An 18,535-nucleotide genomic window follows, 5' to 3' on the forward strand; every position below is an offset into this window, starting at 1 on the left:
ATGGAGAGTAAATTAGTGCATCTTCCATCATCAACACGCAGTCATCATCTAAAGAAGGGAATCGTCTTTCCGAAATCTTATCTATTCATTCCTGGCTTGTAATATTATGGTAGATAGGATTAATTTCCAGTTAGAACACACGGCAGCGACAAAATCCAGGTAATTAGTCCTTGGTCCTTATCTTATAATCAGTATACCAATATTTCCTCTTGATATAGCTGCCATGTATATAGGATTCCTGCTATTATTGCAAGTGCCCTTTGACAGGAACAACTGAAGAGGAAGCAGAACAGTTACTTGGTACACCAGTACATGGTGTTGATGCTAGCCTCAACCACCAGGATTATTTGGTGTCATCAGCCTTGTTTATACCTGGTGGACCAGGCCTACCATACAATAAGATAAGGCCTTCCAATTTTAATTACTAATATATGTAGTTTAATACTGTAGTTTTGATTGGCTGCATATATAAATAATATAACCCCCCCTCCCCTAATGTGTAAGGAGAGCGATTTGAGAATTTGCAGAAATACAATCCACTTAAACCTCATACAATGTCTATCGAAATATAACAATTAACGTAAATATAAAATCATATAAATTGAATAAATATAAATCTCACAGGTTGGTTCCCCACATTATTTTGGTAATCTTCATACCGGAAGAACCACAGTTAACCAATGGATTAATTAAGTCTAGAAATTCTTTTATTATCACTGCTGCCTTATTCACTCTTGTGCTCGTGATATCCTCATAACGAACCCAGAATCTGTCAGTGCAGACTACTTATCACATGCCTCTATATGCCTAACCATCCTGTGTGATGGGGATCACGTAGCTAGCTTTTTGACACACTGTACTCCCCTTCATATAGTCTAGGGTAGCTGCACAAATGCAGATGTACCTAATGTATTAAAAAATATCAATACAATATTTACTAATTGCCAACCCACAACAGGGTAGAATATTTACATTGACTAGTGTTTATTTACATTGACTTGTGTTTATTGATAACCTAGTCCCATATTAACATTGAATAGTTGAACTAATTATTGTTCATCCTAGTCCCATTGTTTCACCATAATCTAGTTGTACTACATTGAACAACCTAGCACCATTAATTAATGGCGCAGACCCTATTTTGGGTGTAATTAATACCAGCTCGAGTTGAGTTGTGTATATATAATAATTTACTTATAATCATTGCACCTTTGAATGATTAATTAGTGTCTATACCAACCAAGGATGATAATTGAAGAGCGAACCTAAAGATACTTCCATTGTACTTCCATGGTTTATCACTCAAATCATTTGTGTGTGTATGATTATATATAATGTGTATTAATTTTAAGTGCTAACCTCGAGAAGAGGTAGGATCATAGCCTAGTGAATTACAAATGTTACCCTAGGCTACGCCATCAGTGCTTGCTCACAATTTATGAGCCAGTAATATAATACCAAATCCAATTAACCAGTCACCATGACTGATCCACAGAAAGCAAAACGTGCTTTAGCAGCACGTAGACGTCAACTGACAAGTGATCTCAGCAAATATTAAATTTTTTTATATGAGCCTCTAGTTAATTATCGTCGGTTGGAAATTCCACTATAGCATATTCAATCCCACTTGGATCTATTGAAAATATATAGGAAATTTTACCAAAATTAGGTCCACGACATAATAGTTGAATATGTGAACCTACACAGGATTATTGCTTCAGAGCAAGCAGCCAATATATCAAATTAAAAAGATAATATTACAGATGATCTGGCTCCTTTTGAGAATAAATCTCAAGCCAGATTAGATCCTTTCATCGAATTAATCAACGAGGATGAAACCTCACCCACTACAGCCTCACCCAATATTATGCCACCAGAAATTAAACAGTTCTCAGACAATTTATCCATAGTCTCTCTAGATTTTGAAAACCCAATACCTAAGGCTACTAAGTTAACATGCCTCCAAACTGAAATTAATGGCGAAGCAGAACCAGGCGTAGAAAATGTAAATCAAAATAGCGACAACACTAATTTCTCAGTCCTAGGGACAATGCTGGCAATGAGAAAACTGTCATATTTCTAATACTTCAAAAGCTGAACTTGCCTTAACCTGATCAGACTGCTGACTCATTACAATCCTTCACCATGGAGTTTGAGTCACTACTAAAAACATTCAGTCTTAAGGTTGACATAACTACTGCTGAGTGGATGACCAGAGTAGTCATTCAACGAAAACTGTCCAGCGATATACTAGATGAATTATACCCACATCAACATAACATTACCCTGACAGTACAGGACATCAATGAAGGTTTGCGTTCTATCATAGACAAACGACGAGCAAATGAGGAAGTTAAAGCCTCTTGCGAGCCGTCTGAAATAGAAAATAATAGTAAATTAAAGGGTAAAACAAATATCCCAAATAAACATCAACCAATTACTTTCATACCAAGTTGGAGAAAATCTAGCAGTGCGGGCACTTCTTCAGTGGAATCCTCCAAGCCTACTGTTACTAGTTCACCCAAACTGGTAACTTCCAAGCGTGCGGTAGGCTGGGTGACATGTATGTTCTGCAAAAGGAAACATTCAACATACCGTTGCACTTTTTTTTATTATTAATACATTAGGTACATTTGCATTTGTGCAGCTCCCCTAGACTATATGAAGGAGAGTACAGTGTGTCAAAAAGCTAGCTACGTGATGCTAAAAAATTCCCATCACACAGGAAGGTTAGTCATACAGAGACATGTGATTAGTAGTCTGCACTGACAGACTCAGGGTTCGTTATGAGGATATTATGAGCATAAGAGTGAATAAGGCAGCAGTGGTAATAAAAGTCCCCATCTCGCAGGATGGTTAGTCATACAGGGCCATATGTTCAGTAGCCTGCACTGGCAAATTTTGGGTACACTGTGAAGATATCTTCAAGAACACGAGAGTGAATAAAGTAATTGCAAAGCTCCAGGTACCTCATGCTAACTGGTCTGAAAGGTCTAATAACTGGGCATTCGGTGATATAGTGTGGGAGATCATGCCGCAGTTCCTGCTCACAGAGTTTGCACCTGGAGTTGCACCAATTATCCAGACAGAGACATTCGTATTAAGCGACTCCAGGAATTGGGGAAATGCTCGAGGTGTCTCAAATCACACAACATATACTGTTGTGAGACCCAACTATACACCTGCAACAGGTGTAGAAGAGGTAACCACCATGTAGCACTGTGTAAACATACAAAATTAACATATTCCAGATCCAAGGTGGAAGATAACATTTCCACCACAGTACAGTCCTACAAGGTGCGACAGACAACAGGTGTCCAAGCGGCAACAAACCCAAACATGGGTTTGTTTGTGCGATTTGACCAGATATCTGGATAAAAAGTGACTGTTTTTGAATTGGCGCCTTGGACAGTGGGGAGATGGCCGCCTCCCCTTATTATTACAATATTCCCCTTATTTATTACAATAAATAGAAATGTAAAAGAAACCAAGATATCTTTCTATTACAAATAAATAGAATTGTAATAAAGCCAAGATATGTTTAAAATTCTGCAATTTTCACTAATTAGACAATCAAATTAGATTTAGCTCAGCATTAACGAGCCTCACCTGCCGTTGCCTGACAGTTATGCAATACATGTCACCAACAAGAGCAAAACATTAATTTGTAATATATTACTCATTAAAATATAATTACCGGGAGCCAGGATATATTCTTTTTAGCCTCGAAAAGAGGCACCATTTAAGTGTTTTCCCGAAAAGGAAAATATTCCTTTATGTCCAGAAGATTTACGAAAAATAAAATTGTAAAAATATTGGGAATCCCGAATTCGAATCTTGGTCGGGACACAAATGGTTGGGAACTTTTCCATTCACCTTATGCGCCTCGTAGCAGTAAATAGGTACTGGAAGTTAGTCAATTGTTGTTGGGATGAACCCTTAGGAAGGTCAGTAGTTAGTTCGACATTGTGGTGTAGGGGGGGGGGGGTTACCTCGAAATAAGTACCAGGTGTGTACAGTGCAAGACAGATCAAGTCTAGGGGAAGCCACTAAGAAGCCAAATAAGAAATAAATCATATATATATATATATATATATATATATATATATATATATATATATATATATATATATATATTATATATATATATATATATATATAAATATATATATATATATATATATATATATATATATATTATATATATATATATATATAAATATATATATATATATATATATATATAAATATATATATATATATATATATATATATATATATATATATATATATATATATATATATATATATATATATATTGTTACGATAATCTCCTTCAAGAGAGATTTGGCCTGCTCTTTCCTATCGTCACGTTACTTCAGTACATCTACAACATCTAGATACTACAAGCAAGTGTAGTACATATTTAGTCAAATACCTTTTGCCAGGCGCAAACGTATCAGACACTCGCTCTCCACCTCCCCCGTCCATCGTCGCTGATCACCAAACTACCATTTCCAGCCTGCCCGCTTCTGATTGGTGAATCGACGTCTGCACCACTGCACCTCAGCGCCATCTACCTAGCCGATGTCTGGGCCCATATTTCTTGATGCTTCTATATTGGTACGGAGTATTGAAGTGGGTAGAATATAGTTGTGCATTAATTGGCTGTTGATTGCTGGTGTTGACTTCTTGATGTGTAGTGCCTCGCAGATGTCGAACCGCCTGCTATCGCTGTATCTCTCGATGATTTGTGTTGTTTGTTAAGACTTCTCTGGTGATGGTCTGGTTGTGGGAAGAGATTACATGTTCCTTAGTGGAGCCCTGTTGCTTATGCATTGTTAATCGCCTGGAAAGAGACGTTGTTGTCTTGCCTATATACTGAGTTCTTTGGGGCTTACAGTCCCCAAGTGGGCATTTGAAGGCATAGACGACGTTGGTCTCTTTTAAAGCGTTTTGCTTTGTGTCTGGAGAGTTTCTCATGAGTAGGTTGGCCGTTTTTTTGGTTTTATAGTAAATTGTTGTTTTTTGTTTTTGTCTGTAGGGATAACGTTTCTATTAACAATATCTTTCAGGACCCTTTCCTCCGTTTTATGAGCTGTGGAAAAGAAGTTCCTGTAAAATAGTCTAATAGGGGGTACAGGTGTTGTGTTAGTTGTCTCTTCAGAGGTTGCATGGCGTTTCACCTTCCTTCTTATGGTGTCTTCAACGAAACCATTGGAGAAGTCCTAGTCAACAACGGCTTCTACAATGGTTTCGTTGAAATTGTTTTCCAATTGTTTCGTTGTTTTACAAATAAAAGAAAAAACTAGTGCTTGGGAAGGTGAGGTTAGGTGACGTGAATGGATGTTGGTCTGCCTGTAGTTAGTATCGATTTTGTTCATATTATATTATTTTAAATTATTAATCTAAATTGTATTAATCTCTGTACTCTACTTTATCTCTCTCTCTCTCTCTCGGTAAATATATGATATACACTGGATGCTAAGTTAATAAAATATGAGGTGGCGAACCGTAGAGTTTTTTAAACGCGTGTCTGGATACATATGAGAATGGCTGAAGGTATTCCTGTACCCGAGGTAACCATAATCATGGGTTGCACCAGTGGTTATGGATACAAGATAAATATGCTGTAACTCTCCCCTCCAAAATTATTATTATGCTAATTGAGTCCCCCCCCCCCACCAGCAGTATTTCTGCGTTAGGTATTTCTTAGATGCTTCCTTATGGAGAGTCGTCCATGGTATGGTCGGAAGAACTACGGACTTGCGTTTTGTAGTTCACAGTTCAAGGCTCCAATGATTATATATACATACACACATGCATATTTATATTATGCTGGAATCAAGTTTATCACCTCAGAAGTTTGTTGCACTTCATTTAGTCATTTGTCCAAAAGTCTTGTACTTATGACCCAGAATAAAAAAGATGTCTAAAAAATGTTATTAAAATATAACAAAATAAATTTTTGTTTATATTATACGTCACTTCCTAGGAATCCCGTTACTGACATTATAAAATCAATGGTAAATTATAAAGGAGAGCAACATAACTACTCCAGCTTGCTTGTGGGGGAACAATTTATATCAACCAACGCAGTAATACCATTGCTTTATGCAACTGTTTACTAAGCACACTGTTTGAGAGCTGCAGGCTTGATAACCCGTGTCGTCTCATTACCCAGCGTGTGGACCCGTCTGCTGACGTGCTCCAGGAGCCCATCGGGTAATGCTCTCCAAACGTGTCACTTTTCCCCTTTGTTCGTCACCATGAAAACTCGTTGCATTAATCTTCGTGGCAGGAAGAGTAAAGAGAACGCGGACCATCATCAAGTGGTAAGCCATTATCTCCTCCACTCTTGAGTCGCAATATTTATTGTGGGTAATTCATCCGAGTAACTGCAGTCGCCTGACGATGCAAGGCTTTTGTTTTACCTAAAGCAAGTTTTTTTTAACTATTAAAAGTATATAACATTCATGGAACATACAGCTTACATACCTTGTATACTAATATATATATATATATATATATATATATATATATATATATATATATATATATATATATATATATATATATATATATATATATATATAATAGTATATTTTGGTAGCAGTCTTTCCTGTAGACATATATTATTAAATATGACCGAAAAAGTAAGATTAATAATTCTAACACGAATTTTCTCAATCTTTCGTACATTACGCTTCACTGTTGGAGGTAAATCAAAAATTAATTCTCCAAAATTCATTTTTATTTCTAGTCTGACGCGACACGGGGCTCCATTAAGGAACATATAATCTCTTCCCACAACCAAACCATCGCCAGAGAAATCCTAGTAAACAACACAGAAATCATCGATAGATACAGCGATAGCAGGCGGCTTGACGTTTGCGAGGCACTACACATCAAGAAGTCAACACCAGCAATCAACAGCCAATTATTGCACAACTATATTCTACCCACCTCAAGACTCCGCTCCAATATAGAAGCATCAAGAAATATGGACCAATAGGCTTTCTACAAACACTTCTATTCAATACCCATTGTTTGTGTTCTGTCTTGTGTTGATACTTTTAATACGTTTGCGAGGGTGAATATCCCCTCTTGTTCTGTCTTGTGTTAATGCCACATCACCCCTCCCACCTCACTCAAATGTAGATATAAAATCGGAGATACGTAAGTTCTATTCAGTTGTGTATTTGTGAACTAAAGTCTTTGAAAATGTAATAAGTTTTACGAAACGCGCCCGTGTCGCGTCAGACTAGAAATAAAAATGAATTTTGGAGAATTAATTTTTGATTTACCTCCAACAGTGAAGCGTAATGTACGAAAGATTGAGAAAATTCGTGTTAGAATTATTAATCTTACTTTTTCGGTCATATTTAATAATATATATATATATATATATATATATATATATATATATATATATATATATATATATATATATATATATATGTCGTACCTAGTAGCCAGAACGCACTTCTCAGCCTACTATGCAAGGCCCGATTTGCCTAATAAGCCAAGTTTTCATGAATTAATTGTTTTTCGACTACCTAACCTAACTTTTTTGGCTACCTAACCTAACCTAACTTATAAAGATAGGTTAGGTTAGGTTAGGTAGGGTTGGTTAGGTTCGGTCATATATCTACGTTAATTTTAACTCCAATAAAAAAAAATTGACCTCATACATAATGAAATAGGTAGCTTTATCATTTCATAAGAAAAAAATTAGAGAAAATATATTAATTCAGGAAAACTTGGCTTTTTAGGCAAATCGGGCCTTGCATACTAGGCATAAAAGTGCGTTCTGGCTATTAGGTACGACATATATATATATATATATATATATATATATATATATATATATATATATATATATATATATATATATATATATATATATATATATATATATATATATATATAATTATATATATATGTTGACGACATTTTTACACAGGTACCTGATGTCAGACATCTGCAGGAGCTGAAGGAGGCGTTTGAGCAGAGTTCCGTGCTGCGTTTCGCTTACGAGATGGAAAAGGATGGGAAGCTGCCCTTTCTAGATGTAACAGTCATGGAAAAAAGCGGAGGTTTCCACACTGCAGTCTACACTAAGGAAACGAACATAGGAATGTGCCAAAATGCCAACAGCGACTGCCCAAGAGGAGTGTTGTTAACGCATATGTCGACCGTGCTCTCAGCCACAGCTCAGAATGGAAGCAAGTCGACGAAGAACTCTGTAGGGTAAGGCAGGTCCTAGTCAACAATGGCTTCTCCAATGGTTTCGTCGAAGACATCATAAGAAGGAAAGTGAAACGCCATGCAACCTCTGAAGAGACAACTAACACAACACCTATACCCCCTATTTGACTATTTTACAGGAACTTCTTTTCCACAGCTCATAAAACAGAGGAAAGGGTCCTGAAAGATATTGTTAATAGAAACGTTATCCCTACAGACAAAAATCAGAGGATACAACTGACGATTTACTATAAAACCAGAAAAACGGCAAGCCTACTCATGAGAAACTCTTCAGACACAAAGCAGAACGCTTTAAAAGAGACCAACGTCGTCTATGCCTTCAAATGCCCTCTTGGGGACTGTAAGCTCCAAAAAACCCAGTATATAGGCAAAACAACAACATCTCTTTCTAGGCGTTTAACGATGCATAAGCAACAGGGCTCCATTAAGAAACATATAATCTCTTCCCACAACCAAACCATCGCCAGAGAAATCCTAGTAAACAACACAGAAATCATCGATAGATACAGCGATAGCAGACGGCTTGACGTTTGCGAGGCACTACACATTAAAAAGTCAACACCAGCAATCAACAGTCAATTAATGCACAACTATATTCTACCCATCTCAAGACTCCGCTCCAATATAGAAGCATCAAGAAATATGGACCAATAGGCTTTCTACAATCACTTCCATTCAATACTCATTGTTTCGTGTTCTGTCTTGTGTTGATGAAATTAATACCCTATTAATACCACCTCACCCCATCCACCTCACTCAAATGTAGATATAAACAAATCGGAGATGTGTAAGTTCTATTCAGTTGTGTATGTGTAAACTAAAGTCTTTGAAAATGTAATAAGTTTTACGAAACGCGCTCAAGTGTCGCGTCAGACTAGAAATAAAAATGAATTTTGGAGAATTGATTTTTGAATTACCACCAACAGTGAAAAGAAATGTACGAAAGATCGAGAAAATTGGTGTTAGAATTACTAATCTTACTTTTTCGGTCATATTTAATAACATATATATATATATATATATATATATATATATATATATATATATATATATATATATATATATATATATATATATATTATTATATATGACCGAAAAAGTAAGATTAATAATTCTAACACGAATTTTCTCAATATTTCTTATGTTTCTTTTCACTGTCGATGGTAATTGAAAAATCAGTTCTCCAAAATTCAATTTTATTTCTAGTCTGACGCGACACTTGAACGCGTTTCGTAATAACTTATTACATTTTCAAAGACTTTAGTTTACACACACACACAACTATAACCTGCAAACACTAAACAGATTTCTTACTATGCTATAATTCAAACGGCTTTTCATTTCATATACCTGCATTTGGGTGAGGTGATATGTTACAACAGTTTTGGATGAGGTGAAAACAAACTTTCAACACAAGATAGAACACGAAATATTGGGTAATATTGGGTAAACTTAAAGGGGAAGAATGGAAGTAAATGCATAGGGCCTATTGGCCCATATTTCTTGATGCTTCTATATTGGTGCGGAGTCTTGAAGTGGGTAGAATATAGTTCTGCATTAATTGGCTGTTGATTGCTGGTGTTGACTTCTTAATGTGTAGTGCCTCGCAGATATCAAGCCACCTTCTATCACTGTATCTATCGATGATTTCCGTGTTTTTTGTTAAGACTTCTCTGGTGATGGTCTGGACCATCGCCAGAGAAGTCTTAACAAAAAAAACACGGAAAAAAACACGTCCTGTTATTTCTATAGTTTCACCATGCTCTTTTACTTTGTTGCTTAGCTAGCTTACAGCTTTGATTAAACCACGGTCCATCTGCATTTCAGTTTTTACCTTTTGGGCCGGGATAAACTTTTCTGCTGCCACCTTGCACTTCTGCGTGATGTATTCCATCATGTCTTGGGCCGTCTTTTTCCTTAGCTCTGATTCCCATGTTACATCCGTTACGAATTTTCTTATCTCTTTTTTTTTCTTATTTTCTTTCTGTGTGAGTGTGTGTGTATTCACCTAGTTGAATTCATCTTGTTGTGCTTACGGGGGTTGAGCTCTGTTCTTTCGGCCCGCCTCTCAACTGTCAATCAACTGTTTCTACTACTATTTTTTTCACACGACACCCCCCCCCCCCCCTCACAGGAAGCAGCCCGTGACACCTGACTAACTCCCAGGTACCTATTTACTGCTAGGTAACAGGGGCATAGGGTGAAACAAACTCTGCCCATCGTTTCTCGCCGGCGCCCGGGATCGAACTCGGGACCACTGGATCACGTGTACAGCGTGCTGTCTGCTCGGCCACCGGCTCCCCCTGTGTGTGTGTGTGTGTGTGTGTGTGTGTGTGTGTGTGTGTGTGTGTGTGTGTGTGTGTGTGTGTGTGTGTGTAAATCACGAAGAAATTAACACATGATGAATAATGTGATAATGTCTGACCATGAAGGAAAGTGAGAAAGGATCTTCCTATAGATGTATTGATAACTACTCCTACTACTACTAACTACTCTCTCATCTAGTCTAAGCTCCCTCGTCTACTAGCACTGAGAGCTATTCCGGTTCAATCGTGAATTCCTCATAAAAACATGCATTTAGATCCTCGCAAATTTCCTGTATGTTCACTTCCTCTTTTTGTAATCTAGTCACTTGATCATTCATTGTCATTTCTTTTCTCATACGACTGTTGGAGTTTTTATGTTGTTTCTGTGATCCGAATAGAGGACGCTTGATAATTGTAAATTGGCAGGTCACTGCAAAAAATATTTCATATGTAGATGCAAAAAAAGAACTCCATAACATCTCATTTTCCTCCCATGTAAACACTCTCTTTTACAGCAAAATGCAGTGAGTTGTTGGTCACCAACACCGTTCTTTGTATTTTAACATTAAAAAATAATTGTTGGACAATACATAAGCAATAATTATTTAAATATTGTGCAAATTGCTAAATAAAGTTTGCAAAGGAATGTAGAAAAGCGCTGTGACTGGCTTACAACTATCCAAGCCTGTCCCATCTGAATAGATCCCGCTCTAGGCAATGGACACGGTCCAAATACTCGGCTTTACACGGAGTTAAAAATCAGCAAATAGTTTTCCTGGCATGAAGGACAGTTGCAATATCCCTTTGAACGTTAGGCTTGCCATTCACACGCTATATTTATCATTCAATAAATTAATTTCTGAAATTGTGAAAAAGAATAAATGGAGTCTGGAAATATTGTTGAATTCACTTTACTGAGTGGAAAATCATAGACTCAAGTTCACGCACGCACAGACGCACGGACGGACAGACGCACGGACGCATGCACTCTAAAAACTGAATTTTTACCCGAGAGCAATTGCTCCGGGCAGTGAGGCAGCATGTAGGTAAAGACCAAGAATTATACTTACAAATGTGAAGAATTTTAGAAGGGCTCATAACTGTAAATCTTAGAGTACGCGAGAGTGAGCAAAGTTGCTGGTGAATATTTCATACATTTATGAATGGATGAATATACGAATATGTATGTGTGTGCTTACCTAGTTGTGCTTGCGGGGGGTGTAAGGGGGGGATTTCAATGGGGTATAAAATGGGGGTGTTGTCCTCTCCTCTAAGGTTGCTGGGGTGCTGGTTGGGAGTTCCCCACTTCCCTCTGGGGATGTTAAGTTGGGGGCTGTGGTTCCCTGGTTCTGTCTTTCCCCCTCTGTTTCCTTCTTGCTTCTGCTGCCTTTACTCTCTCTTCCCTCGTCATGACCCTTTGGAGGAATACTTTCCTGTAACCTCCCACATGGTACAGAAGGCTCTTCCTTGCTAGAATTGCTTCCTTTGCATGCTCGTTAATAAACACTATCTTTATCAGACGATCTCTGTCCTTGTTGTACCAGCATACCCTGAAAACCTTCTCTATGCATAGTCCAGCCCCTTCCCTCTGGTAACCCCCTATCCCTCGCACTGCCTCGTTGTCCTTACTAATTCAGTCCATCTTACTAGAGCCTTCCTGTTCTTTAATGCCTGCTACTACCACTGATCTTTTACTCTCCAGCAATTGACTAGTGCGCCTTGCCACTTACTGTGAGGTAGCTGCTTTCATGGCTACCTTCCTCACTGTGGCCATTACATCTGGACTCTATTTAAGTACCTCAGCAAATGATGCTTGTACAGTGGCACTCTTCCGCTGATACATTTCCATTTTCTCTAGGTACGGTTATCTGGAGTTGAGCCTGAGTATTGTTCTCTGTAAGCCTGTAAGTGACTTACAATACACTATGGAAAGTAGCAAGCAAAGTGCCTCTGCACACTTTTTCAGTACCCATGGTGAGATCCCGTCTGGACCAACAGTCTTTCTAACATCCAGATCCAGCAGGTGTCTCTTGACCTCCTCTCTCGTAATTTCGAACCCTTCCAAGGCCGCCTGGTTTACCTCCCTTTCTCCTAGCACAGTGACCTCACCTTGTTCATAAGGGGGGGTTAAGCTCCGCCTCCTTGAGAGGATATGCGGCAATGGTTGGATAGTAAGGAGGGTGTAGTAGGAGGAGTGAGTGTGGAGGATGATAGATAGGGTGAGTAGGTGTATGAGGTTGTAGTTAAGTGGAAGAAAGAAAGTAGTTAAGATTTTTATTTTATTAATACATGAGGTAATAACTGCATAAGGGACATAACTGGCCGACCCCTCACAGTGTTCAAGAGAGAACTGGATAAGCACCTCCAAAGGATACCTGATCAACCAGGCTGTGACTCATACGTCAGGCTGCGAGCAGCCGCGTCCAACAGCCTGGTTGATCAGTCCAGCAACCAGGAGGCCTGGTCGACGACCGGGCCGCGGGGACACTAAGCCCCGGAAGCACCTCAAGGTAACCTCAAGGTAAGGTAGGTACATCTGCATTAGTGCAGTTACCCTAGACTATATGAAGTGGAGTACAGTGTGTCAAAAAAGCTAACTAGGTGATGCTAAGAAATCCCCATCACACAGGATGGTTAGTTATACAGAGGTACGTGATAGACAGTCTGCACTGGTAGACTCCTTATGCATTTTGAGGATATCATCAACACAAGAGTTAAGAAAGTAGAATAGAAAAAATGATAAACTCTACGTTTAGTGTCTACCGTGTTTCAGTAGTGGACTCGGTCCCCTGGTAGGCTCCTGATAGGCATCAACTGACTCAGTGATTGAGTACAAGTGGCGGGACGTGTTCTTTGTAATGGGGTTTTCAAGAGACGTGTTCGTTGTATGGGGGTTCTGATGTAAGAGGAATTTCTGAGATAAAGCTAATTTTAAAAGATAAAGGTAAAAGGTAATATTAAAAGGTAATATTAAAGTAATATTAAAAGGTAAAGCTAATATTAAAAGGTATTAAAAATATATTAAAAGGTAAAAGGAAAAATAAAATTAGTTTGTGAGAGTTTGGTGGTGGCACCCACCACCATCAACAATGATGAAATTAATATCCTATTAATGCCACCTCTTGTTCTGTCTTGTGTTAATGCCACATCACCCCTTCCACCTCACTCAAATGTAGATATCAAATCGGAGATGCGTAAGTTCTATTCAGTTGTGTATTTGTGAACTAAAGTCTTTGAAAATGTAATAAGTTTTACGAAACGCGCTCGTGTCGCGTCAGACTAGAAATAAAAATGAATTTTGGAGAATTGATTTTTGATTTACCTCCAACAGTGAAAAGAAATGTACGAAAGATTGAGAAAATTCGTGTTAGAATTATTAATCTTACTTTTTCGGTCATATTTAATAATATTTAATATATATTTAATATATATATATATATATATATATATATATATATATATATATATAGTTATTTATATAATTTGACCTATTATCTCTCAAGGCACAGAACACACAATATTGGCAGAAAGCATTGTTCTCAGTTTCTCAGTTTGTGTCCATAAAAGATCCCGTTGAGCTCCTGGCAAAAGCATCAGAAAAGTGCTGCATGACGGTCGGAATACCATGTAAGGGCCGAGACAAGAGTAAGATGAAGATGATGTATGCTGGAGCGTCAGACCTGGCGGCGAGGCCGTCATCTGCGAGCAGTAGCTGGATCAGCGATAATCCGAGTAGCTTGGAATGTCGTCAGAGAAGGATAAACTGAGACACGTCGCTACTTCAGGGAAGCAGGATGAATAGCTTGTTCCCTGTGACACTTAATAGGGGCTTTGGGTAACAGTTGTAGATGTCTGGACAGTTTGCCCCCAAGCTTGGGTAAATAGTGAGTATAAGAGAGATCTCCGAGGGAGGGAGGCTGGTGCTGCCGTCCGCTTGTTCAGAGCTGCTGGAGGATGGAAGGTTTGCTGAGGCATGAGCAGCACTGATGAGGCTGTGGCAGTGTGCGTGTGTGCACACACCACCTTACTCACCAGTGTGTGCACACACCACCTTACTCATCAGTTAGTGTACACATACCACCTTACTCACCAGTGTGTACACACACCACCTTACTTACCAGTGTGTGCACACACCACCTTACTCACCAGTTTGTGTATACACACCACCTTACTCACCAGTTTGTGTACACACCACCTTACTCACCAGTTTGTGTACACACCACCTTACTCACCAGTGTGTACACACACCACCTTACTCACCAGTGTGTACACACACCACCTTACTCACCAGTGTGTACACACACCACCTTACTCACCAGTGTGTACACACACCACCTTACTCACCAGTGTGTACACACACCACCTTACTCACCAGTGTGTACACACACCACCTTACTCACCAGTGTGTACACACACCACCTTACTCACCAGTGTGTACACACACCACCTTACTCACCAGTGTGTACACACACCACCTTACTCACCAGTGTGTACACACACCACCTTACTCACCAGTGTGTACACACACCACCTTACTCACCAGTGTGTACACACACCACCTTACTCACCAGTGTGTACACACACCACCTTACTCACCAGTGTGTACACACACCACCTTACTCCCCAGTGTGTACACACACCACCTTACTCACCAGTGTGTACACACACCACCTTACTCACCAGTGTGTACACACACCACCTTACTCACCAGTGTGTACACACACCACCTTACTCACCAGTGTGTACACACACCACCTTACTCACCAGTGTGTACACACACCACCTTACTCACCAGTGTGTACACACACCACCTTACTCACCAGTGTGTACACACACCACCTTACTCACCAGTGTGTACACACACCACCTTACTCACCAGTGTGTACACACACCACCTTACTCACCAGTGTGTACACACACCACCTTACTCACCAGTGTGTACACACACCACCTTACTCACCAGTGTGTACACACACCACCTTACTCACCAGTGTGTATACACACCACCTTACTCACCAGTGTGTACACACACCACCTTACTCACCAGTGTGTACACACACCACCTTACTCACCAGTGTGTACACACACCACCTTACTCACCAGTGTGTATACACACCACCTTACTCACCAGTGTGTACACACACCACCTTACTCACCAGTGTGTACACACACCACCTTACTCACCAGTGTGTACACACACCACCTTACTCACCAGTGTGTACACACACCACCTTACTTGTGGGGAAAACCTGACTCCAATAACTTGTAATTAAATATATACTTTGACAGCTATGAAGGACCACCACTTTTTGAGAAAAAGTGGAAAACAAAATAAGACAAGGGAAAAACTGATCCCAGGAACTAGTGTCCTATGGATCTTAGTGAAACTGTATTTCTTGTATAAATGGAGTCAAATTAACTTACACAAAATTGGGGGGTTACATGCTAAAAGATTAATACATCCCTAACATTATTCAGGTGCTGGTTCTTCACCAGAGTAAATAAAATATGAAAGTAAATAAGGTTGATTATATAATATTAATTGGAGGTAAATGAACCTCAATATACTGTTGGATAGAATAATACAGCATATAAATCAATGGGTTAGTGTAATTGATCTCTTTGAGATCACTACTGTAATTACAGTTATTGCTACAGATAAAAAAAGGGACAGCTTAGCTGTAAATCTAGTGAGGTGTAATCAGTTGCTACGCTCCACCGACGACGTGTTGCATAGGGTAAATTGTTGCACGGAACGGTGGGGAAGCCTAACACCTCGGTTAGCGTCGCCTTGGTACTGAAAGGCAATTACATTGTAGAAATCTTCTACATAATAAATAACTACAAATACATCCTAAATTATGAGGATAATAGTAGGAAATTTCAGCCAATATCTGTGCAATTTATATTCAAGCACTGTAAATTCTCTTTGGAGAAAATAATGAAATTAATTTAATCATCTATTTTGATGGTAAATTTACTTAAGACACGTACGGGATTGTATTATTTGTTCTACGGCCTAACGACAACTAGCCTAAATGATAATTGTGGCCACATAATAACAAAAAGGTAAACCTAGCTGCCGAGCCGCGTGTCCGTTGATGTGGAGACTTGAGCAATTCTTCGTCCTCCAGCTGCTGCTTGAAAGGCGTTGACTTTGGAATTGCTCATATGATAGTCGGGGACACGGCTAAAGTGCCAGTTAATGTGGCACCGCTCTACTGGTCGTGGGAGCGAAATAAATGGGGTCAAAACGTAGCTCTGCTACACGCTGTCAATAGCGTCTGCGTCGTGCTCTCTCGTCTTCCCCCTCTTCCTTATTGCGCATGCGCGGCTCTCGATAGACATCTCGAGCGTAAATGGATATGTATATATCGCAATCGACTTAGGAAGGAAGAGGTAGTGACGAGCATTAATATCACATTAAATTCTTCTGTGATAAAATAGAATTTCTCGTAACATAAATTGGCTTATTAAAGTTGTGCAACTAATCGAGGAAATTAAAGTAAAATCATTTACATTAAAGTAATTTCCTCTAGAATGCTTAATATCAACTAAATAAGGAAGTTCCAGTAAGTAGTAGTATACTACGAAATTAAACTTATTAGTAACTATTTTTAGAAAAGGAAATGATAAACTGGACTCTTGTTATAAATCCAACTAAATGTGAAGAGAATTCATGTTACTGCCTGTCGTTCCTCACGTCGTCATTCTGACTAGGAAGAATCTGGCAATATGTCTAAATAAATCATGATAATGATTAAATCTACAAGTTAGTAATTTTAGTAACTACTTGTAGTTAATAGAAAGGTTGCATAAAATACAAAGATGTATAAAACTGTTGGTTATTTCCAACATTACTCACCAATGTGTGTACACACCACCTTACTCACCAGTGTGTGCACATACCAATGGAGGCTAGGGTGTTCTGATGGCTATGGTGCTTTGAAGGCTAAGGTGTCCTGAAAGCTACGGTGCTCTGATGGCTACGGTGCTTTGATAACTATGGTGCTCTGATAGCAACAGTGCTCTGAAGGCTATGGTGCTCTGGTGGCTACGGTGCTCTGACAGTTCTGGTGCCCTGAAGACTACGGTGTCCTGAAGGCTACGGAGCTCTGGTGGCTACAGTGATCTAATGGCAATGGTGCTCTCAAAGCTGTCGAGCTCTGAAGGCTACGGTGCTCTGATTGCTATGGTGCTCTGTAGGCTACAGTGCTCAGATGGATATGGCTCTCTGGAGGCTACGGTGTTCTAATAGTTATGGTGCTCTGAAGTATACGGTGCTCAGATGGAACCGGTTCTCTGGAGGCTTCGGTGCTCTGAAGGCTACGGTGCTTTGATAGCTTCGGGTCTCTGATGGTTACGGTGCTCTGAAGGCTACGGTGCTCTGATGGCTACGAGCTCTGGTGGCTACGGTGCTTTGATAACTATGGTGCTCTGAAGGCTACGATGCTCAGAAAGCTACGGTGCTCTGAGGGTAACGGTGCTCTGAGGGTACGGTGCTCTGAAGGCTACTGTGCACTGAAGGCTACAGTGCTCTGATGGCTACGGTGCTCTGAAGGCTACAGTGCTCTGATGGTTATGGTGCTTTGATAGCTACGGTGCTCTGAAGCACCGCAGTGCTTCAACTATAATAATTAAGAAATCGAAATACTCGAAGGACCACTTTTGAGAAAAATGGGAAAACAAATAAATGGATTATAAGACTGACACTGTGGTACCAGTGCCTGTGGATGTTAGATTATGTGGTAACTAGCTGTACCCGGCAACGCTTTGCTGTGGCTCAGTAACACATGTGCGTTGCTGAGTCACAGCAACCTTTCCCTGTCTCCCAGTCCTCCCTACCATCCCCTCCCCCCCCCCCCCTCCGCGTCCCCTAGTCCTCCCAACCATTCCTCACTCCCTCGTCCGTTTTTTCCTTCTCATCATCCTCTCATCCTAAGCATTCCCCACTCCCC

This window comes from Procambarus clarkii, chromosome 5 (genome assembly GCF_040958095.1).
Source record: "Procambarus clarkii isolate CNS0578487 chromosome 5, FALCON_Pclarkii_2.0, whole genome shotgun sequence".
Lineage (NCBI taxonomy): Eukaryota > Metazoa > Arthropoda > Malacostraca > Decapoda > Cambaridae > Procambarus > Procambarus clarkii.